At 40.8% G+C, this 25,453-nt stretch overlaps 1 protein-coding gene across 1 annotated transcript in view; it reads right to left on the bottom strand.

Moving 5' to 3' along the window:
- The window catches only part of fstl4 (follistatin-like 4), a 283,884-nt gene that overhangs the window by 160,839 nt on the left and 97,592 nt on the right, over positions 1 to 25,453 (bottom strand). The window lies entirely within an intron of this gene.

Genomic DNA, 25,453 nt, shown 5'->3' with positions numbered 1-25,453 from the left:
ATACCCAGACTGGCTGGCAGTATTAAGGTCCTTGGCCCCCTCTCCTGCCAGGCATAACAGCTATTTAACCAAAGACCTTATCTGCAGCAGCAGTATGTAGAATTAAGACTTTGAACAGGAAGAATAAAATACTGAACATCAATATTTTACCACTATGATATCACGTCCAGGAGCAATTCTGAGCGTTCAATTTGGTGTTATGTCATTATTTAAAAAATGTTAACCTGTGAGGAGTTGCATTTTATTCAGGAAAAGCACTTAGGTAATATAATATAAAATAATTCCACTACAAATGATGTTTTTAAGTATCAAACAACACTTAGAGTTATCCTAATGTAAACACAAACTGCATTAGATATGCAGGTACAATGAAACAAAGAAAACACATCAATTCCAACATGGTAACAAGATGAATTGTTAGTGAAAGTATACTCCAGAAATAGAAAAAGCGCAAACTCAAGCCAAACACCTCCAGTCCTGATCACAGTTATAAGATGGTGCTAACAAGGAGAAACATTTTGTTGAAATGAACTTTCAAAAGCTAACAGCCAGGTGTCCTCATTAACACCCCTCAGCACTTATCTACACATACATGTGTACATCCGTACACAAACTCACAAAGATATGCATACTGAGTGCGTGGGTGCAGTTGAGCTTAAACTTTCTGCCTTACTTACCTGGCAACACACACACAGTTCACCATCTTGTATTTGTGAACAAGGAGTGAACCTGAGGTGCTGCTGAACCTGAGAAAGTAATCCTGTGCTACACACACACACACAAATGCACACGCCAGCATCCCCATCATCACCACTCACTGCCTCGGACACCTCGCTTCTTCCCCCTGATTTAATCTATTTGCACTTAAAGCAAGCCAAAAAGCTGCTGATCCAGCCAGACGCTCCACCTGGGATTGATCTTCCCTGACTCCATGAGCTTGACCGGGACCTCCCTCTCTTGTTGCGATCTGACGCTTGGATTTATGGGCACACGTGCCTTGGGGTTATCGCAGAAAAAAAAAAAAACATGCTCAAACAGGTACGTGCAGGGCATCTGGTGCCTCTCAAACCCATCTGGCAAATGCCAGTGGTAATAAATTAGACAAAGAATTGATTGGAAAACCTTTCCCAAGTTTACACATTATTCATGTGATTGTGAGAAAGCTCAATCAATATTAACAAGCATCAACGACTCCTACGCGGGCACCCACATCGTACTGTATTCATTATCAGAGGAGCAACTTCAGTTCAGAGTTTGCTGATTAAAGATTAATGATAGCTTTGTGTTATATGTGTAAATAAATACATTTTCACATGCAAATAAATTTATTGGAATGCCTATTTGTTCTACATCGAATTCCCTTCCTCGGTTTTCTTCTTTTGTGGCTGTGTTAGAGTTTTCACTCTCCTTCACCCCTACACTCCCACACAACACTGTCCGTGATGCAGAACATACAAATGTCAAGAACTCTTTGAATTTTTTTAAGAATTGCAGCCAGAGGCCTGTGGCTGGATGTTTATCCTTCAAAATGTACTGTTCTGAGATCAAATGAAAAAATTTGACGTTTTGGTGTAAAAGCAAAGCTTCACCCCTAATTGACCCAGTTGAGTTTTAGCACTGTTTCATCTTTGAAATTTCAAGCACTCTGTCCGCCCCCTTTTTGTTTTTTTTTTCAACCTTTGATGTTATTCGCCATGGAAACCAGGGTAAACACAAAGGAGGTGACTGTTGGCTGCAGCACTGTGGGAAATAAGATGCACCACATGAATAAACTCGATGTCCAGGTAGAGAGAAAACACCACCATAAAATTGTGAAAATGAAATCATATTTCTTACAGCTGAAGAAATAAACACTTAAAACCAAAGCTTAAGTTGCTGCTGGTAACATTGCATTTCAGCTATGGGACACTATGAAAGCTGTTTTACCATTACAAGGAAATGAATACACATCCAACAGGGACTTGGTGGCCATTGTGTTGATGCTGTTTTGAGGTTGAGTCGGGTCAGTTCTATTATCCCTCTGTGGAGTAAGGCTAAAACCATACTGGCTTAACTTAAAAAGAGCCCAGTCCAGGCTTTTATAATCAAACTGCTGAAAACAGAAATTGAATTTGCCCGCAGTATAATCATATCTCAACTCTCAGCATATTCAATAATAGAGGTAATGCGCTGTTGTCGGAGGACAAAAGTCCCTTAATTACATAAAGGCGATTTCAGGGCCGAAGCACAGAGGCACACAAGCCTGCGCACACACAAAAAAACACATTCATGCACTAGCACCCTCCTACTCACTTTGAGGTGTCAGCATGCAGGCAAGCATACGCAACATCTGTGCTTGCAAACACAGGCAACATTATCAAATACAAACACATGCAGATACAATTAGTTCATCCATTAATTAGTCATCACACATGATAAACTGAAAACAATTTCAATAAATGATCAACCGTGTCAGTTATATATCAAATAAAAACATGTTCTGGATCCAGCCTTTTACATTTTCTTCTTCATTCTGTTGATTGTAAACTGAAATGTTAAACCTAACGATCAAGCGAAGAGTTGAAGCCCTACACTCAGGAAAAAACAGACACGGGCTACATGTAGTGTAATGAAGGCACGAGACAATATAAAAAATTCATACCATGGGTATTCTGGCCAAAATAATTGCGATATTATCCCAGTGAATCACTTTAACTAACATTCTGTTAAAAAACAAATATTTCTATTGCATCACAGACACATCTTTTGTAGCTCACATCATTTACAGTGAAAAAAACAGCAAAATCTGACAATCCTTGATTCTGATCTGTTGTATTCTTTGAGGTTGGTGTGTATGTAGCCTGTTTTTGCCGAGTCTCTTTTAGTGTTGGTTGCCCGGCAGTGTCTTTAGATGCTGCTGAACACGATATTCACAACTATCCGGATAATGGAAATTCACCCAGATCAACTTATTGTGGGTGTTATTTAACTGCAATCTGCAATAAAATCATGGACTGTCCCATCCTGAATGTGTTATCTAACATCGTAGCATTTAGGGTTGGGTCACTGAACACTTCAAACACATTGGTAATATGTAATTGTATTCTTTCTCTTCTACAGTTTTGTTCTGTATCATACTCTGCTGCGATGGTACTGTTTCGTGTCTTTGCACTCGTTCAATTGGTTGCTTGCAAAGTTGGAGATCTTGGAAATTTACTAGCTCCACTGCACTTATAGTTATCACTTTAAAAAAAAGGCATCTGTTAATGCCCTGACTTACTCATCTCAAAGAACTACTGCATCACCGTAACCAACTGTTCAGTTCCTCCCGTTGCAATTCAACTGGCTGCTCGCTCAGTGAGTCAATGGTTGCTTTAACTAACAGAAACCACCCAACATCTACCCCTAAATTTGGAGCCTGCCACCTGTCCTAATAGGCCACTTCAAAGCTTTGATGAGGGAAATTAGGAGTGCTCAGCTTTTCAGTGTGGGAGGGTTGAGGTCAGATCCATATTTAGAGTACTAGATGCAATGTTGGATTCCTGATAAGCGAAGAGGCACCTTTTTAAGTGAACCAAGTTTCTGGTTTGCTTGTTTTCAATTCACTGGCAAATAAATACCACAGGTTCCAGCAGGCGGGTCAAAAAGTGACAAAGCAGGGCTCAGAGTAAGCTATTAATAACTTATTATTATGAAAAAGTATTGCATACAATAGTCCACCTTCCACCTTCCACCTTCCACACACACACACACACACACACACACACACACACACACACATCCTGTGGTGCTCTGTCCTTGTCTCAGTCCTCATAATTGTGCTAATGAAATGCATTTAGTTGCCACTTTACGGGTTGAGTCAAATTTGAGTATGTAATTTAACTGTGGGCATTGTCAGACTAATTCAGTAGACATCACCCGACCCTAGTAGCACTGACTATTTCTTTATCATAATTAAGTTTTTTGGAATCTGCCAGAAGAAGCAGTGAGGTTGGGGATGTGCCAGGTAGCTACCCCGAGGGGAGCACGCGGGGTACGCAGGAGGAGGAGTGGAGTAAGACAGACTCAATTCCTTTTCATCCAGTTTACTAATTGTTCTGCGTGTCTCGGCAAAGCATCTGTGGGAAATGCAAAATAGCCCGGCTCCCTTGCGACCTTGCTGTTCATGTCAAGGTCGGGGACGATTACAAGATCGTTTGTATTCTCCAAGCGTGGGAGATTAAACGCTTAGCAACAACCGTCCAGCGGCAGTTACCCACCGGTGGCTCTACTTCCTTCTTCCTCCTCTTGTTTTCTCCCTCCCTGCCTCTTCTTTCACTCCATCAACCCCCTTGCCCTTTCCCATTTTGCTCAGAGAAAAGAGTACATGAGCAGCAGCCATTCAAACAACAGAAACAATAGCGCATAAAAGTTCCATCTACAATACACAAACTGCCTGACATTTAGCTAAGTCCTAGGGCTCCCCTTCATCCTCGCTGTAAGTCCTTTGTCTCATGTTCTCTCGGACCATGCTGGCTGCAATTGTGGCTTGCTTAAGAGGCTAAAAGTGTCGTTTGATAATCCTCCCTGTCTAAGCTGCAGGCACAGTGCTTATAAATGGCTCTTACAAGTTCAGACGCTCTGCAGTGCCAAGACAATGCCAGGCTGACCATACAGTGTCAAGCCTCGCATCCTGTCACTCTAGTTCTGTCTCTTTTATTCTTTATTGGGTCCACTGTCTTTGTTCTCTTTATTTGCTGTGCATGTGTATCCTCTTGCTGTCTCTTTGCTCTCTTTGTCAATACCCGCCTGGAGCTGAGCTCTGCTGGGCTACAGGGAAATTGAGACGGGGCATTGTCCAGTATAATCAGAGATTTCCAGGACATGTTTTGCAGGGAACACTGTCAATAATTGCATGGAAACATGAGGGATTTGTAAAAAGTGTAAAGACCATTTTGCCTTATCTTCCTGACATTTTTAGACAGACAAAGATAAGTTTCCCCTTTCATTTCCTTTTATGCAAGTCTAAGTGGATGAGAGCATAACTGGAGGCACAGCACGACTGTCTGCCTCACTGACTGCCTTTTCATTTGTCGGGAGAAGCTACAATCTTGTCAGTCTCAGCCCTCGCTGTATCATTGTGATGAAGCCATTGGTAATTTGAATCCAGAGCGAGGCACACAATCTGTACACAATCACATTTGCACTGTACGGCACGCTGGCAGAAAGAACACAGCGCACACACAGGCAGAGAAAAAGACCGAGTCAATATATGTCACTTCACTCTGAAGGCAAAGCACTTATGTCTAAACCCTTGCTCTATTTAGCAAGTAAAATATGCCTCAATATATTTATACCTGAGGCTAGACTCCCAAGCTCTTTAAATCCCTTTAACATTTAAAGGCAATCACAACAAACTTTATTTATTTTGCATTTAATCCGGCTCCGCAGAGGGGGAGTTTGTTGTTTTTGATACGTTCTCCTCAGAGAGACAGAGGGACACTGCCGAGCTTCTTACTAATTAGACTGGAAGAACATTTGCCCTGCTGATGTGGGACTCGCTGCCTCCAGCAATACCGTGTTATAAACTGCCCTGATCCATGGAAACACAGAAGCTGCCGTCACAAACCCTTCAGGATATCAGTGTGTGACATTTACAGAAGCGGAGAGTGGACATTTTCCGCCAGCAGACAGCTTTTGTTAGATGTGGTGCGGCCCCAAAAGTGTCCTTGTGTCATCTTTTCATTTCACTTGTGTGGGTATATGCGTACGGATACGGTGTGCATGTGTATAAAGAATTTGTGTTTATGTATATGTGTTTTGCAGCCTTAGAAAAGCTCTGTCACATCTGCTGATCCTACAGATCATTCTATTTGCTCTAAAGCAGCTGTAGATAATTAAATTCAGAGACGCGCCGTCAAACACTGTCTCCCCTGTGCCGCGCAGTCGGACAAAGCGCTTCTGACATGCACGCTGAGCTGGAATATCAATGGACAACAGCAGCCCTCGGTGCGAGGTGAGATATGCTGTGGCATACACACAGATAAGAACAAACTGTCCATTTTTTGCTGCATTGTACCCAAAATGATGTTACTTTCCTGAGCAAACAAACAGAATGGAAACTGGAATACAGATAAGCAGAGAAACAATATACTGCAGAGTTTATTTTTAGGTAGACAAATTTTGCCCTCTTTTTTTTTTACAGTAAGAATTCAGAATGTTTTCAAATTTTACCAATGACTTTTTTCCAGAGCAAACTTTAGTTGAAATCATTGATGTATCCTACCTGTAAATCCATTGGCTGAGCATATCAACTAATATAATCAAAGACTGATATTCAACTACCACATTTTCTTTAAGTGCTTTAGTACTCCTATTCCCATACTGGCACATTTCATGTAGAACAGGAAATGAACATAAAGTTTACTGCGAGCTTCAAAGACTACCAACCCTCACACAACTATCTCCACCAACATACAAAGAGTTTTAGTCCTGACGGTCAGAAAGGACCTGAACAACAAGTAGAGCGTGATAAATTCATATCAGACTTCATGTTCTTGTCCCTGTACCTAAACAGAAACAGTCTGAATGAGATGCTGAAGAGAGAGACACTTTTTTCTGTGTGTTGTAAAAATCAAAAATGTCTTAAGAGTAAGTATTTGACGCCAGTGAATGATTAGTTCACTTCCTCTATTACACTATTACCTAGTTATATTCCTCTTTCTGGAGAGAATCAAAAAATTCGGTCCACTTAAATCCCAAATTATCTGTGAAGAATCTGACAACAAATATCACAACGCATTCTCACTCTGACCTCGTCACATATAGACTTTTGGTCATGGACTTTCCACATCCAGATACCATGTGAGAGGTGCCCTTGGTACGTTGGTTGTTGACATTCTGGGACGCCATGTCAAGTTCTGCCTTTTACATGCACTGTCTTTTTTCAAAATAGACTTCCGTTTTCACAGGAAATGTACCTTTTACAAACAGTCTCTTTCAAAATAAACGCACTATGTCGGTACAACAACAGGAACTGATGTTTTCTTTCCTCCAACAACCAATGCACATGGTTAGGTTTAGGCAACAAAGCACATGGTTAGGTTAAGGAAAAAATAATAGGGTTTGGCTAAATGTTACTCCGACTTTAATCGCCCTAACTTTGATTCTTGGCCCCCGGCGTTTCCCCCTGACACTGCAGAACACTGTCAAACTATTACAGTGACCGGCTGTGTATCATGACAACATTAAAGGTCGGCTTTTTTCATCAATGTCTGACACCGCAACTCACTACCTTAGCGCTGGATTTTGACAGCTTTGGAGTGAGACCAGGTTGGCATAGCATCACCAGAGTCATTGGGATTCATCCTCTGGACACCATGAATGCCTTTACAAAATTTCATGGCATTCCATCCAATTGTTGTTGAGCTATTTCAATCGAGACCACAGTGGTGAACTATTAGACAAGACAGTACACAAGGCTGATAAGACGACAAGAATAATTACATTGACATAATATTCCTTGGCAACGGTTGATGTGTTACAGTGAAGACAATGCTACTCCACAATGTCATTGAAGTGCATCTTTTGCTATTGTTTTGATGGAAAAACAGCAGAAGTAAAATACTGTGTGTTTAAAATTTGTCCATAAAATGACCACAGTTAAATTTTTGTTTTGTCTAGTTATTTTTGTTTACATTTTCAGCTAAAACTCTTACAAAATATTTTAAACTGTGTGTACAAAGACTTTACCATGCTGCTGACCAGAATTAAGATTCCTTCGTCTATTTTTTTGTTTAATTTATTGACACGATTTGATTACAACTGCTTTGAGTCTACCTCAGATTTGTGGAATGTTCTGCACTTTGGCAAATGTTTGCCAAGTTCTGACAATAAAAAAACTATAACTGACAGTCTCATGTCTTTAACTTTCACGCAAGAGCAAAGGTCAGCCCAAACTTATCGTGATAAATACAGATATCTACCAATATATACATTTTTATCACAAAACCATTTTTGTCCATATTGCCCAGCCCTACGAGACAGAAAGTACACCAGACTTCGAAACATTCTGTCTCTTCCTGTCTCCCTCTGGACACTGGAGACGAGTACAGCAGCACCACTACACAAAGTAACTTTGGAAGATAATTACATTTAATACAAACTTCGTACAAGAGCCATTTTTCTCCATTAAGAGCTGCAAATTACCCATTACCTTCATGACCTCTCTCTTAATGGCAGGTTAGCCAGTACCTTGGTGTTCACTACATGTGATTGAATGGATGGACGCTGAGGCCATTTCACCCAGCCATGCCGTGGAATGGTTTTACTGATATGTGAATAAAGAAAATGCACTGTTAATGACTAGCATCTGGGTTCAGACATACTCAGTCCCTGCAGCAAACTTAAGCTCGCACAGACTGACACACACACACATAGAAAAATCTACAGTCAGTGCGCACAGGTGGAGGTGGAAATTGTGACTGTAATGTGGCAAACAAAACACCGGCAGTGGAGAAGCCTCCGCTGATTTCTGAAGAGGCACGGCTGACGGTTGAAGCTGAAGACTAAAGGAAGCAGTCATAGCTGATTAAGTGTACTTGTCACGTTCCTTATTAACGCATGCTGACTCTGTTTTCCTCCCGAGTCTTGATGTTTCTCCTCCCCTCCAGATTATCGATCATGAAGGATGCAAACTAAAGAGGTTATCAAGTGGAATGACGAGGCTGGACACTGCTGCAGGTTATGAGCTCCTACTGTGTGCTGGGACACACGTAATGTGCTTACTTCTTTAGTAATAAGGGGAGTAAATGAGGGAAATACTCTGCATGGATGCCACTAGAATGACAGCGTACCCACTATCAGATTCTCATTTATTTCTTCAAAGGTGGAGAACTACATTCCTCTCCTGTGTCTGTTTAATCTGAGGGTGTTGGCAGAGTTAAATCTGAGGAATAACACATCTGTTTCAGAGGCAAAATGAAGTGAGGCAGAGGGTGGTCATTTGAATAAGAGACAAACACATTAAATGGGCATTAAAGTAGCCACGATAATAAGCAGAGATGGACAAAAGCAGCAAACTAAGGACTGGGAAAAACAGAAGATAAGGGATTAAGAGAGGTAAATAAAATGCTAAATAAAAGACAAACACACAAACAGGTGAACAGCAAGCTCATTAACACAAAATATGAAAATTCAGTGAAAGGGATTCCAGTAATAAAGGTGGCAGAGAGAAAGGCTGACTCGGCTTCTGCTGAGCAGGGATACCCAGTGAGCGCCTCAGACAAAATGTCACCGGGCTCATCTGGCTGGTTCAGCTGATGGACGGGGATCAGAAGATCAATACAGGCCTATATGTTGCTCCCCCCGCTCCAGAGGCTCAGCCCTCTTGAAAGAGCAACCTGGGAGAGCTGGGCTGCTTCTACTGTTACTGCTACCTGAGGCTCCCACATTATCCAACATATACCAGATAGTTGGGGATTTCTTTAGGGGGTTTGTGGGTAATTTTTGTTAGTGATTGGCAAGAGGCTGGGTCACAGATCAGGGCAGGCACAGAAGATAAAACGTGACAATACATAATTGCATATTGCCTTTTTTGGAATCCATCAGGTTCGCTGAAACAAGTTTCCTTCTTCCATTCTCGGCACATATGTGGCTTTATCCTAAAAACCTTGTAACTCGATTATGTTATCCTCCTCAGCCTCTCGCTCCAACTTGTCTCACGGGACTTTTCCCTATCGGATTGACTCTCAAACTCAAGGCTGTTTTCTTTACTTCTAGCACAACAAGCTTTTCACCCAGCTGTGAAGTGACAGATGTGATGTTGCGATGAATCATGCTGGCCACGAGCTATGCCCCATTCTATACGAATATTCAGTCACTTATTTCTATTGGCTGAGTTGTTTTCAGGGTCACTATGTGAGCTGGAGCCAATCCAAGAACTCACTGAGCTGAATGCACAAAAACAAAGGATGTTTAAAAATAATGTTAACTCCAAAACTAACACAGGCAGATCAATCATATTCATGGGATTTAAGAATAAAAGGAGTGTGTATGCAAGAAAATTACTAATTTTGATGTTGGGATGATGCAACATGTTTTCTCTGGGCAACTTGGAGTGTGACTGCCTACAGGGTATGAAAATGAGAGCAGAAAAATAAAGGCAAAGTAAAACCGAGGGAGGCATAAAGGCAAAAAGAGCTGGTGAACCATCTGGGAGTACAAAGCTTAGACAGCGGGGTGAAACTACTGCGAGACCAAAGTGAGCTGGAATTCACACCAGGCAGCCGTCAGTCACATGGTCACATCGGTTCTGGTATGACAGGTATCGGTTTCTCACTCTGCGGGCTGCCCTCCCCGGGGGACTGGAAATGATTTGGGAGGGTGGCAGGGCTTCCTCTTGTGAAATAATGAATTTTTGGTGCAGGCTGTGGGCTATCCCCAATAATTAAGTATGAAGAAAAGCTGAAAATAATCATTGTTTGGTGTAACACTCTGACAAACTTGGTGAGCTCAAGTCAGGGGTGCTCGCAAGTTTCGTAAATGAGTATTTGCAATTATTTTAATTTTGATATTAGAAGCCGCAAGGGATTTTATTTTCTAGGTGGATGTGTGTTACCACCACAGTTTTACAGTTTGGGGACTACATTTTCAACAGTTTTAAGTCAAAGTATCCTCACTGGAATTTTCACTATCATTGTGAAACACACAACTTACAACACCCCACCGATGTGAGCAGGTCCACTGCATTACTTTCTTTACTTAACACAAACTGATCAGAGGCAGCAGCACACCAGCAACTCCTCATGTTTAGCAGGCAAAATTGAGTCTGGTGGCTGTGGACAGGGGCAGCAGCAAATTGTTTTTAAGCCATCTTAAAAAGGACGACCTTTTAAAAAATAAAATAAAATCAGATAAAGTGTAGGCTATATTTAGCTTTTTTAAAAATACTTTAACTTGCCTCACCATTTGGGGAACTCAAGACGTTATATTACTCTCTTCAAAGCCACCAGACTCAATTATCACAGACCGTAATTTTACCTCACAGCATTTACAAATTGGGCGGCATGGTGAAACAGTGGTTAGCATTGACGCCTCACAGCAAGAGGGTTTCTGGTTGGAACCAGAGGTGTGGGGTTCAAACCCTGGGGTGGGGTTGCCCTTCTGTGTGGAGTTTACGTGCTCTCCCCCTGCCAGCATAGGTTTATGTGGGTACTCCAGCTTCCTCCACCAGTCCAAAGACATGCAAATTAGGTGGTGACTCTTGTCTTCTTTCAAAATACACTTCTGCTTTCACAGGAAATTTACCATTTACATACTGTCTCTTTCAAAATAAACGCACTACGTCAGTACAACACGATGAATTGACATTTATTTCCTCAAACAACAACTGACATGGTTGGGTTTAGGCAACAAAAACACGTGGTTAGGTTTTGGAAAAAAGAACAGAGTTTGCCTTTGTAATCTCAAAGGATGGGGTCACGGCTCTCCTAGGTGAGAGTTGGTGTTTGTTGGACTCCTCCACCACCATTCCCGCCTGCCCCACTCGAACTTTCGACGCCTATATTTTTATTCTTGTCCCGCTGGCTGCCACTGGGTGCTGATAAACTATAACGGCGACCTGCTGACATCAAAGGACAGCTTTTTTTCTGTGTCTGACGCCACAAGTCACTGCCAAACGTCAGATTTCTAAGACTTCAGAGTGAGACCGGGTTGGTCAGCCTGTGATAGTCTAGCAACCTGTCCAGGATGTATGCCGCCTCTCGCCCGATGTCAGCTGGGATAGCCCCCAGCGACCCCAAACAGGATAAGCAGTTACTGAAAATGAATGAGCACATAGGAGTTAAAGGTCTACCGCCGCCTCCATTGTTCAGTTTGTTTGAGTTATTGTGTGTATTTTGGAACCAAACTAATGTCGCATCCACAGCATTGCATGGGTTTGTAGAAAACTATGTCAGGTCATGTGGGAAAAAAAGTTTTTCAGAGGGTCTTGGGAAAATAGCATTTTGATGCTAAAACATACATGTTTCACCCAGAATTTAATTTTTTTTAAAACTTAAAAAAAAGAGAAAAAAAATGGAGCCGCTTTTTAATGAAATGACGTTTGAGATTCAGAACATAATTAAATTACATGCAAAGACATGAGATGTTTTTGTTTCCATTTTCATGATCCAAACATTCATACGGCATCAATTCACACTCACACTGCATACAAACTAACCTGAGTGTCATGCTTTGTTCATGAAAACCGCTGTCAACTTTAAGCAGGTGAAAATTGCACACCATCTGCTCCAACTCCGGAGGGATCAAAGTTCTAGAGTATGCTTGCTGTTTCTTACCTGACTTTGTGTTGGTGTGTATGCAGGAGCGTCTAAGTGTTTACATGTATAAAAGTACACTTAAAAAGGTCCACACAGCTGCCTGTGATTGATCTCTGAGACTCCGAGAAGCTGGTTCACACCGTCTGCGTTATTATTTACTGCAATTTTACCGCTGCTGCAGCTACAACTAAGGCTGCAGCAATATAGGGCTTAAGCATCAGTCCTCTTCAGCTGCCACACTCATATTTTCACGTTAATGCCAGCACGGCCAAGGATGAAATAAGCTCTCAAATGTATTTTCTGCAGTAGGTATGAGCGAGCATGTGAGTGTGGGGAATTTAAGCTCTCCTGGAAAAGAAAAAAAAAATCCCCTCTCATCTCAGGAGTCTGTAGTGTACAAATGGAAAGTGTTTGAAAAGAAGAAACGTCCCTCCTGTGTCCTATACACAAGTCTTTGGAGCCATATGATCTCAATCTTCAAGGCCTAAATTAAATTTCCATCTGTGTTTGTGTGTCCGCAACTGTGCATGTATGTGTGTGAGACAGACTGGAGCACATAGCAGAATTTGACACTCATTTTCTGCATAAAGATGCTTATTTTCCCCTTAATAAAAAACACTGTTTTTCCTCAGCTCTGAAACCTTCCCATGTTACGCTCCCGCTACACTCCACCCCTGTTTATTATCAACAGCATCTTAATCTCTTCGATCCATCTTAGGTCTCATCTTGCTCTCACCTCTCGCTATTTATCTCTCTATTTATACATCTCTCTGCAGTATAGACTGTATTTCTGCTGACACCACACCTGCACCTCCCTCCCTGCAGGGCTCTGAGAGAACAGAGACCAAGCGCCCCCAATGGCCTTGCTCCCACAGCCAGGATGACTAATAGCCCCCGCAGGGCGGGAAGCCGCAGAGGTGAGGCGCAAAGGTGAGAGAGGGAAGATCAAGAGGCTATGTCGACTCACATGGCTTGTGAAAGCTTTCTCTGTTGGGTGGGCTTTGGCTGCTTAATGCTCTATTTGGACAGAGATAGTGTTGTGAATCAAATCCTTTGTGTCCATTTAGAGCGGCAGAATATTACTGGCCACAACAGGATTCTTATCAAAGAGCACTGAGGCATCAGATAAAGAAAAATGATTCCCTTTATACAGTGTTAAAGAAAAAAGCACAGCAGCGAGATGCATACATGGTTCTGTTGTGTGTTAGAGATGGACTGATTGGCCTTTCTAATCCACTGATAATACATTTAGTATTTTTCCCTGGCTTTCCACTAAAATGGGACACACAAAAGTGCACAGCAATTATAAAAAGTGAAAGTATTACACTGCACTTTGTTAAATGGATGGTGTTATATGTTTTTTTTTTTCTTCAGATCAACTAATCCAACTAAAAGACCAACAATTTCACTACTATGTAGCACTCAGCACTTAGTTCCTACTGAAAAATATAATTTAAAAACAAATATATAATAAATCACAAATATATAGTTTTATTTTTTACAATAAACTTAGTTAATTTAATAATTAAAACAACTGGGCACTCCAGTTTTTAACAAAGTTATTAAAAAAAGTAGTAAACAGTGTATTTTTGAGCTGCTTTTTTCAGTAGCAGATATATTAATATTTTGTACTCTAATGTACTGGTTCCCGACCCCCACTTGATTAAGGGGTGTTAGAAAACTTTTCAAAAAAATATATACAGATGCCTATATCTCAGCTTTTTCTGTTTCTGTGAAGAAAACTAAATGGAATTTTTAATTTAAATGTTTAGTTTAAGCTAAGAATGGTATAAAAAGTTCCTCAGAATCTAGGAAACCTCATCTTTGATGCAATATTCACCGTACAGTAATAGTTATGCATTGAATGTAACACGAAATATCCCTAAAATAGGGTTGGGTCGGTATGAGAAAAAAAAAACGGTCCGGTTTTTGTAAAAAACGTACTTTCTGCCCGAGTATGCGGTCCGGTTGGTCTCAAAAAATAAAACCCGGTCCAAGACGGAGTACCGGACCGAATTGGTACTACCGAGAACCGACCCAACCCTACCCTAAAATATGTCACTTAGCCAGGGGTTGTCAGTTTACTCAGTGATAGATAGGGGTCTCTTAAGGGAAAAGGTTGGTAACCATTGTGTGTATTTACAGCAGAGGGACGGTGTCGATGGGATTGACTCGAACTAGAGAGCTCATTGATGTGTTTGTAATAGTTTTCAAACAACAACAGAGCTCTGTTGCTCATGCAGTGCTGCTTTAGATATATAGACAGTACTTTTCATTCATTCATTCAAACCTTTTTTTAAGACCAAGGAAATCAATGGAGGGAGACCCTCATTTTCAACGATGCACGAACAAAGACTTTAAAAACAATCAATGAGCAAACAAAAAACCATCATGCATTCCAATTAAAACAGATATGAAATCATACAAAACAATACACAACTACAGCAAAAAGTAGAAATACAGCCTGATTAACATGTTATGGAGTAGATGTAGTTAAAAGCATTTACACGCAATTAAAACAAGATCTGAAATAAGGCTTTTAAGCAGCCATAGGGTGGCAGAGTGTCCAAGTTTAAGGTCTTTTGCAGATTATTCCATGTCCTAGTTCAGTTCTGATTAAGGGAGTGTGAACGAGAACCAAGATTATGTGAGGTGAGTTAAAAGGGATGAAATATAGGGTGGAAGCATCTGCATCAAGGCTTCATAAATGAACAAATACCAATGCTGTTCCCATCGCACAGCCAAATGTGGCTATTTGCTCTTAGCATCAATTCATTATGATTTTGGTCTTTTTACGATACTTGTTTTAACAGATTGTGTGCTGTATGCTTAAATAGAGCACTGCAGTTGGATGTTGGTATGTGTTTGATAATTTGGGGTCTTTCAGCGTAGGCAGCTTCTTTCCTTTAATACACTCAATTGGTAGTCAGACTGAAATAAGCTTCAAAAGACAATCTAGTTGATGTGGACATCAAACGCACTGCTGTATGTCAGCTGCAGTTAAGACAGGATGCTTTCGTAGGAGTGACTTTCAATATTCTTGCAATGGCAGTGGCATCAATAAGGGTTTGTGCAATTCTAATATCTGCACACTGAGGTAACAGTATGGTTGATTTCTATTTTCTTGTTAGTTTAAAACAGTCAATTGTTGGTCAAACATGGCCGTCAAAGCAGGACACATTACGAGTTTCACCACCTTCCCTACATTGCCATAATTACTGGTATCAGATGAATATATTTCCCTGGTACACTGGGCTGAGAGTTTGCACTGAGGGTGTTTTCAAAAGCCTCTATGACAAGAAGAAAAAAAAAATCACATCTACATGATAAAAAAAAAAAAGATTCAGAAACTGTGGCTGAGAAATACATCATGTTCGAGCCCATCATTTGCATAAGATTAGTATTATCAAGGGGGCTTCTGTCTTGGCAGCCATGGAAGATTCACACAAGATTAAAATCCCAGATGATCTGCTATTATTACAAATCACTGGGCGTCCCTCAGGTAATATTAGTCCTGTGTGAATGGAGCTTTTTACTTCACCTCATCTTGAGTTTTGCACTTACACAGGCTGTTGATGGAGTGGGGGATATATGCATGCTGAATTACTGTGTGAAAAATGTGCGCGGATATAGATGCAGTACATCTCCTATTGATTTTTTGGATGCCTTTGTGCTTGCATAAATATACAATGAATATATCTCCGACAACAACTGCCAGCTGTAATCTTATTTATTTATTTGTCAGCAAATGTGTTCGCAGTGCAAACAAACATGGAATATGTTCATCAAGTTGTTGGTATTTTGTCATTGAGTTATGCATTGCAGTACAGTGAGACTGTCAAACAGTGAGGGAATTTCAATCTACAGCCACATTGTCATCGCCGTGTACAACAGCTGCAGTGCTTGCACACGAACACCTTGTCTGGACGCTAAAGAGTGAGGCTATAAAATAAAAACAACTACAAGGAACGAGCAGCTGAGAAACCTGGCATCGGTTCATACTCAATTACTGAGGCAGCATTATTCTGATGGTAATGCTATTGGACTGCAGTCATAATATACCTGACAGCATAAAAACAAGTGAGACTTGCTTGCTTGTTTGCACTTACCTTGTGAGTCTATTGTTACAAATATGTTTACCGAGTTGTGACGCACAACATTCAATCGCCTGCAGCTTTGCACTCTAGGGACTCAAGGACTCTTAGGCAAAAACAGTTTGTGTGGCGTTATATAAATCTCTATCAGCAACAACGTTGTAACCTTCGATTTTCCAATCACACCACGCTAAAACACACAAGCTGTAAAGAATGTGGAAGGATGTGATCTTGGTGTGCATTCAGTCATAAGATTACTTAGTATATTCCACCGATTCTGCTGAGGACACACAGATTGTTCCATATCTGTCTGCTCCTTATGTGTGTTTTAATGGCACATGCAGAAGAAAGCGAAAGAAAATCCAATTACATGAACGGTGAATCAGACCTAATACCACAAGGAGTGTTAATCAGACTGATCCAATTAAGCAGAAATGAATTTGGCTCTGTAAAACTGAGGTGAGGGTGTTGCAAAGTGGTGCAAAGAGACAACAATGACTAATTTCAGGGAAAGCAGGGAAAGGTAACGTTGCATTGCCCTTGCACGCGGAGCCAAAAATATTAAATATGATGCTCGACTTTTATTAAACTCAGTTGGGTTATGAAAAGGCTCACTGAGAGGGTTTCCTCAGAAATAAATAAGAACCTCTGAGATGTGCTTTCGCGGTCATGATGACACTGGTGGCACACAGAATATTTCCAGTGAGAAGAATAAGAGATAGATGGCATAGCAGAGACAGACTGAGAGATACAGAGGGAGAAAGATGATAAAGACAAAACCGCGGGATGAGACAAAGAGAGAGAGGATTCAACTTGGAAATGAAAGCCCTTCAGACAGCTGGGGGGGAATCTGGAGGGCTGCATGGGCCTTTATAGACTATCTCTATGAAACATAAAATAAGGTTAAAAAACACACTGTGACCCACAGCGCTAAAGGCTGGACGACAATCTGCCACAGAGCTCTCTGTTTTACAAGCTCAGTTTCTCAAGCCATAGAACACTGAGGGCCGGAGGAGGACACTGGCCTCTGCTCACTGAATCACAGTGTTTGTTATGAACAACTTAACACTTTATGAACAAAGAGTGTTGCCAGACTGCTGAACTAAAGCTAAATTATTAATAACAGATAAATAAAAAACAAAAACTATTATTGAAGCACTACTAAAACACATACTTTGCAGGCCCCAAGGAATTCCGCCGGGCTTTACAGACAATTTTAAAGTGGCCGAACATTGGAATCACAACTTCTAGGTCGGTCATGTGACTCCACTGGGCCAAAAAAGACTCTTTCCCATTAGGGCTGTCAACGAATATTCTAAATTCGAATTTAAATTCGAATTTGAAAAAAAAAATGGACCTTCGAATGTGAAAATTGATATTTGATTGTGGAGAAGAAAAAAAAAAAACACCACCGCAGCTGTCTTCTTTGCGAGTGGGCGTTGGCATCAGACGCGCATTTCTCCAGCCTGGTCAACAAGCGGTTCTGCTCCCAGCTGTTGTCTCCGTCACCCGGCTTGACACATTCGCTCGCGGCTCGCGCAGAAAATAGACCAGACACCGAAACGATTGCTGCAGGGCGCGAGCCGGTCACGGTCCGGTGCTTCGAGGCTATTCGCAGTGCTTCCGCGGGCGATGTGGCCATGGGTCAGAGAGGGGGGGGCGAGTGAGAGGTCCGCAGTCGTTTCTAACGTAATGTTATAGATAATTGTTTTATGTGTTTTAATGTGTAGGTATGTAAATGTTTTCAAAGACGTTTATGTGGAAATAAAAATACCTACAAGTAGTTATGTTTCCTTGTATTAATATATATACAAGTATGTTTCCTTGTATTAGTTTGCCCTCTTGTGGACATAATGCGGGAAAAAAAAATATTCGAATGGTTCGAAGCTATGAGTTATTTTTAGAAGGAATATTCGAACGTCATTTTTGAGCAATTTTGACAGCCCTATTTCCCATAGACTTACATTGTGAGAGAGACGTCTGTAAATCAGTGGATACATGTTTTAAGCGTCACAACCCCCTCGAAATGACTCGTTCCAATGTCAGAATTTGACCAATTCAGTCAGATATTCTCACTCCAACCTCGTCACATATCGACATTTGGTCATGGACTTTCCACATCCAGATATACCATGCAAGGTACCCTGGATGTGTTGGTTGTCAACATTCTGGGATGCCGTGTCAAGTTCTGCCTGTTACATGCATTTTCCTCTTTCAAAATACACTTCAGTGTTCAAAGGAAATTTACCATCTCTTTACAGTCTCTTTCAAAATAAACACACTGTGTCGGTACAACACCAAGAATGGCGTTTTTTTCCTTCGACAACAAACACAAAAAATAACAGGGTTTGGCTTTATAATCAGTTGGGACGTGAACACCACTCTCCCGAGTGCAAATCGGTCTGTCATGGACCCATCTACGACCCTTCCCACCTGCCACAATTAGACTTTTGCCGCCTTATTTTTTGCTCTTCTTCTGCCATGTTTCCGCATGATGCCGCAGGGCTATCACACCAACGTTAAAGGACAGCTTTTTTTCGTCAGTGTCTGACGCCCCAAGTCACTGCCCAGGTACCGGATTTCGATGACTTCAGAGTGAGACCAGGTTGGTCTAGAACCACACGATTGAGTTATTTTATCCCCATTCAAGTTAGCAGAGGGCTAAACTGGAAGTTAGTCACTCAGCTCGGGAAAGGTCATAATCCAGGTAATTTTACATCTGGACGTCAAACTTTTTTGGCTTCAGGCACCACTGAGCAACTTTCATAGGAATAAACAGGGCTCAACACTGTATCCAGTTCTCTTTATAGATCCATGATACTATGGCGGTGGCACAGAGCTGTAGTGATATTGATATATGCATCTCCGCACAAAAGAAATAACCCAAAATAACCCACTTTTCTGAGCTGTTTATAATAATAGTCAATACTTCATGGTTCTGCACTTACCTATCATGTGCTTTCATTAACAAAATCACATCATTGACCAAGCATCAACACCAAAATATCCAAAATCAAAATTTCAAGATGATGCACTTTTGACTGCGCTATCAGTTCATCAGTGATATTTAATTCACACCTGATGCTTTCCATGACCAGCAGTTACACCAGCAGACACCTGATAGACAATACTAAATCAGGCAGGTAAAGATAGCTACAAAAGAAACGGCTCAGCATAAGAATTACTGAATAATACATTAACACTTTTCCTCTCTTAAAAAAACTGACAGGTCTAATGTTTAAATGATGGTTTACCGCAAGATACCCAAGAGGCTTCATGGAGAACATATTCAGATTAGGCATGCCACAGCGAGGACGTTTTCCCACCTGTTAATAAACTCTTGACAACACTGATATTACTGATTACACCAGACCAGCGCTGGGCGACACGGCTTAAAAATACTCACAATATTTTTAGGCTGTATCGCGATACAGGATATATATCGCAATACTTTGAAATCTCCTTTAAATACTCCAAACTACTAAAATACAAAATTATTAAATGAAATACAGTTATTATAAAGTTGAATAAAATAGTGTTATAATAAAGTTTAATAAAGTACTGTAATAATAAAGTTGAATAAAGTATTGTTACAATTAAATAACTCAAGCAGAACCATTGGTGCTTTAATTTTGGAGCACCCGGTTTGGCTCGGGCACAAAGTGTTGATGTTTTTGCTGTGAACTTGAAGTTTCTGGTGAGATGTTAGCAGTTAGCACAAAGTTAAACTGTTGTCACTGCACCTTTAAACTTTATTAGTATATATATATATATATATATATATATATATATATTAGTAATATTTGCAAATTGCAGTGGTGCTCTGTGGTCGCAAAGTGTGACTTAATAATAGCGATCTGGAGCCCTGAGGATTACATACACACCTCACCTGCTCACACCGCTGCTCGGGAGAAAATGACCTGGATGGGCAGAGGAGTGTGTGTGTTGCATATCATGTTTGTGAGTCTGTCTTCATGTGTGTGTCTGTGAGAAGGAGCGAGCCACAGGAAAGAGTGAGCGAACCAAACACTAAAGTTAGTCTCATGCCAGTGGCTTAAGAACATAAAACAGTCATTTTATATATTCCATGTGCAACAAGCTGTGATACATCAAGTATATTCGATATATCACCCACCCTTATACCAGACATAGCACAAGAAAATATATTCATCGATGACTCTGTAGAGTCCTTACTTTGATCTTAACATTAGACCTTCAGATCTTCCCAGAACATTGAACACAAGGGAACAGGGACAGTTGGTGTGTCTGTAACAGCACCTGCTTTTCTTCTTAATTAAATGGCTTCATTTTTTTCAGTTTTGAGCACAGCTCGGTCTTGACAGCCTCTCCCCCCTCTCTTTATCTTCCTCTTCTCTCACGGGATGCGCTCTCCACCTGAGGATGACCACTTCTTACTCTATCATTTTCTTGGATTCCCCAACATTTAGGTCATAGCCATCCCAGTAGCGTGGGTCCATGAATGTTGCCTTGCACATAAGCTTACAGCGTACTTCTGTGCTGTGACTCTGCTGCTGCTGTACAGAGCAGACACTTTCAGTTTATAATTGTGCATCCATCACCCAACTAAGTGTTGATAACAAGCTTAGTGCTTTACACATAACACTTTTTTAATTTGATGAAATGGGTTTTATTTCTCTAAAACGAAAAGTAAAAAAACACTGGTGGTGGTGGGCAATTCATGTGATCAGTGTGTAATTTGCAGTATGCCCAAACACAGTGTAACACAGGTAACACAGACTACAAGCCTAAGCCAGATATATATTTTACTTTTTGGATTAAGATCATCAGGAGAAAAATGAGCCAAATAGAATTCAGGCAGGCACACATGAATAAACATGCATAAATAAACACACCAGACACAGCCATGACAAGAAAAGGAAGCTAATGAATAAATAAAACAGAACAACCGCCAGCTAAAATAGCTCTGACCGAGCACTTCCCAGAGAGAGACGTTCAGTGAGCGATCTCATCAGTGCTGCTGTCGGGTTTGCTCAGTGGTCAGGAGAGCCGGTATGGTGTTGACAGCTGGCTGTCATTACTCCAGAAGTGAGGAGCAGGACAAAGGAAGGGAGAGGAGAGGTGGGAGGAGAGGGATGACAGGAGGGGTCCTGGGGAAGAACGAATGAATAAAAAGAAGGAAAAAGTGGTGGAAGAGAGAAACCTACGGTGACCTCTTGACCTTGTTGGATTCAGGCCAGTAGCCTAGTTCCCTGGTGCTTGAATCAGGTTTTCTTTATTTTTTTTGTCAGTTCAGCTTTTTATTTTCCCTTGAATTAAAGGATGTGACATATGCCTTGTCTGTTACTGTTCCTAATTCAGGCCTTATTACTTTGCTCCATGGTAAGTTCACCGGGTGTCTCAGAACAGATTTTAATCAAATTGAATTTTGTGGGTGCAGATAAGAATTCTTAAAATGATTTTATTAACATTGTCTAAAAAGGTATTTTACACATTTTGTCAATTTCCTCATGATTACCATGCTGGAATGAAAAAAGAAAATCTGATAACCCATGATTGTCTGATCGCAGCATGTGTTTTGGTGTAAATGAGGATTCAGGTGCGGATTAAAAAGTTCTCTGCCGTAAGATTGTGTAACCTTGGCAGAGTTATAAACCCTCAAGTTCTTTCTAGTTAGCACCTCCATATGCACCTTAAACATTTACCTTTCATTGTTTGAATGTTACATTTTACACTTTAACTGCCAGTCCTCACACCTGTGCACCACCTGTTTTCACACCCGCTCATTTGTATGTATGAACAAAGTGCTCACATTTAGGCCATGCACCTAAAAGTTCACTGCTGAAATACTTGAACATAAACAGTGCTCAATACAGTAAACTCGTCTCTGAGATTGTAAAAGTAACAGAACAGTAATTATATATGATGGCTGCATTAAAAGCTTACTATAATTAGGATCTCATGCATCCAGATGGCGTCCTGCCACCTGAATGTGACTTCTACAGACAACAACACCATGCTGAATTTGCCATACTGCAAAGGGAGCAAAAGAAAACAAAGCAAAGAGGGATGAGGAGGACACAGAGATGAGACAGAGCTGGGGTGTAAGAGGAGTGACACAGGTGAGAGGTGGATGAAAATCGAAGGCAGGGTGGAGGACGAGATGAATTACAAAGCAGCAGGAAGAGTAAGACACGCGGAGTTGAGGACGGAGGGAGAAAGAGATAAGACTAGAGGGTGACAGACAGAAAAGAAGGGAGGTGTGAGAGATGAGAGAATGGACAGGAGGATGGAGGAGGAAAAAAGAGAAAGGCTGGAGAGAGCAGAGGGGAAATCAGACAGGGGAGAGAGTGGAACAAGGGGGAGGGGAGGACTTGAGGGCAGCTGGTGAAATGAATGAAGGCCAAGCATCCGAGGGACCACCACTGAGCGGTCAATGTGTGTGTTTGTGTATGAGGCATAAAGTGGTGACAGGAAGAGACAGGAGAGCAAGAGAGGAAAAAAGAGAGGGAGAGGTGAACAGAGACAGGGAAGAGGTGGATCTGGCCCAATGTGTTGAGGATTAGGGATTTAGGGCTTGTTGGAACAGCCAGTGTGTTTACATGAAGCCAGAAATATGCCTCTTGCCTGGAGATGTGGGTATTCTGTGAATCCAAGTTGGATTTAGATTCAGCAGTTAAATTTGAGGGAGGGAATACAGTTAACACAAGCAGCAAACTCCATATGACTTGTTGTGGTGGAAGTGCCGAGGGCATTGTTTGTGCTGACTTAAAACTCACACAAGAGTGTGACTGCACATTCTGCGCTATAAGAGAAATAATACAACAATTGTTTTGAAATGTTTTTTGTTTTGCCAAGTTACACAGATGTTTACACGTATTCACCAATGGAGAAAATATGTCGCTCAACACAGAACGCACAAAACAGCTTTAGAAGTTTAAAATAAAGTATGAAAAAACAAAGCTTTCACTCGTGCGTCACTTTGCTTCGGAGACCAAAATGAGGCAGAATCCGGTTTCTTTAAAACCTGGTGCTTTGTGTGATGAGTTCACAGAGGGGGCACGATGGGAACACTCAGCTTCAATCAGATCACAATCCATAATAGATGGCCATGTAAATATCTTATGAGGAGGAGCTATGGAGAAAATGACTCTGTACTCAGGAACACACACATACACATGGACACACACACATGCGCAGACAGCAGAAGCACAAAGAGCAGACATCCCTCACTGTCATGCAAGGGAGAAAAAAGTGTATTTATCTAATATTCATGCACTATCTTAATGGATCTTTTGTGTGAATGTCGTCTTGTTTTTGCTGTTGTCCGTGTGTGCGTGCCTCACAAAAACAGGACAGCTTGCAAAAGACCTAAGCTGGCTTCTGAATGTGGTTTTTTCGGTTACAATGAAAAATACATAAATAACAAATGTTCCATGGATCTTTCTTATCGGTGTCTCTATTAGAATCCAAATGGTGTTGGCAATGAAACATAGGCTACTTGTGTGAACTCGGCAAACTGTGTAGCATTTTATTGAACGCTGTGAATGGAAGGAAACATGAATGTACGCCTACACGAACGATCTGAAGTTGAAGTTTTCCTGTACTCTGAAGGTCGCAACGATCCACAAATCACTGTTAACTATTTGGCAAAAACAGCCATTTAAAACTTTAAAGTTAGAAAACCTGGATGTGATCTCGAAACTAGAAAAACCTTTGCATAAAAAAACTCCCTATACACCCAGCAGATATCTTTGAATTTATGTTAATACAACATGCTGCACCAACACTGAAAACAGATATCTTTCTGACACATATTCCAATGTTTTTTCGAAATGCTTCACTGTAACTTTTGACCGAGCTGTCATATCATATCTTCCATTTTAGATCTGTGTTAAAGCTGCACATCCTGCGCATCAGCTGGACACGCCAGACAAATATTTAGCCCACATTCAGGCAGACATAGAGTAAACATTTCATAAAGTGAAAATGCCACACTGTTTTCGGGATTGTGCTTGTCCCATAAAACATAGTAAATTAATAATTCAGCTCTGTTTCAGTTTAGTTTATTATGAATAAGTCAGGGACGGCAAATGAATCCTAGCAGATAAACACTAAGGCGAGCAAAAGACATAAAAACAACGACAAAGTAAAAGAGAAAGTATTAAAGGCATAAACAAAAGTTAAAGGAAGACCTCACCCACAAAATGACTATGTGTAAATCAGTTAGTCATGCCGTGTTACCTTGACTTCATGTTTTACTGGCATGCCTCCACAGAGAATGGTGAATATATTTATAGGCTGATTATGATAGGATCATTATTTATTATTGATTGGTTGGGGGCCACATTAACAACAGCAAAACTACATCAAAACATCCATTTATAAACACTCACACAACTCATGCCAGTGGTTTTTTTTATGCCCAAGGCACATCTGTATTTATCTGTTTGTGATGTTATCTGTTATCACATTATAACACAGTCTGTGGGGGACAAGGCAGAGAAAAAAAACAGAGAGTTAAGTGTAAGAGAAAGACAGGGAACTTGTTCCTAAACCAAACGCCACGGCCCCTGTGTGGAAGTGTTTTGGATTTAAACCAAATGACAGAGGGCAGCCCAGTAATTTGGACGAGCCGGTGTGCCGAGTTTGTTCTAAAACCATCTCAACAAAAAGAGTGAATACAACCAACTTAACTGCACACCTGAGAGTGAGAGACTGACAGTCTATTTTTTTTGTATCGATAAGGTCTTTATTTATTTGTTTTGTATTTTTACGTGTTATTTCGGATTTTTAAATTTTCTTTTTTGCATTTGTAAATATTCTTGTTAAATAAATATTTATTTCTCTTTAAAAGGGAGCACTTGAATCAATATGCCTTTATTATCATTATATAAGTTTAAAAAATGGTCTAAAAACAGCAAAATTACAGCAATAATAAAATGGTCTTAAAAGCACAATATTACACAATATTATCACTTATCACAATAATTTCTGACGCAATTAATCACCCAGCAAAATTTGTTATCGTGACAGGTGCTACAAACTTTCTGGCCTGTGCTACAAAATGATCACCCTCTGTAGCACCAGTGCTATGGGCTA

Source organism: Epinephelus moara, chromosome 3, assembly GCF_006386435.1.
Source record: "Epinephelus moara isolate mb chromosome 3, YSFRI_EMoa_1.0, whole genome shotgun sequence".
NCBI classification, from domain to species: Eukaryota; Metazoa; Chordata; class Actinopteri; order Perciformes; family Serranidae; genus Epinephelus; species Epinephelus moara.
The sequence above is the reverse complement of the archived record's forward strand: the minus strand, read 5'-3'. Positions and strand labels throughout refer to the sequence as shown.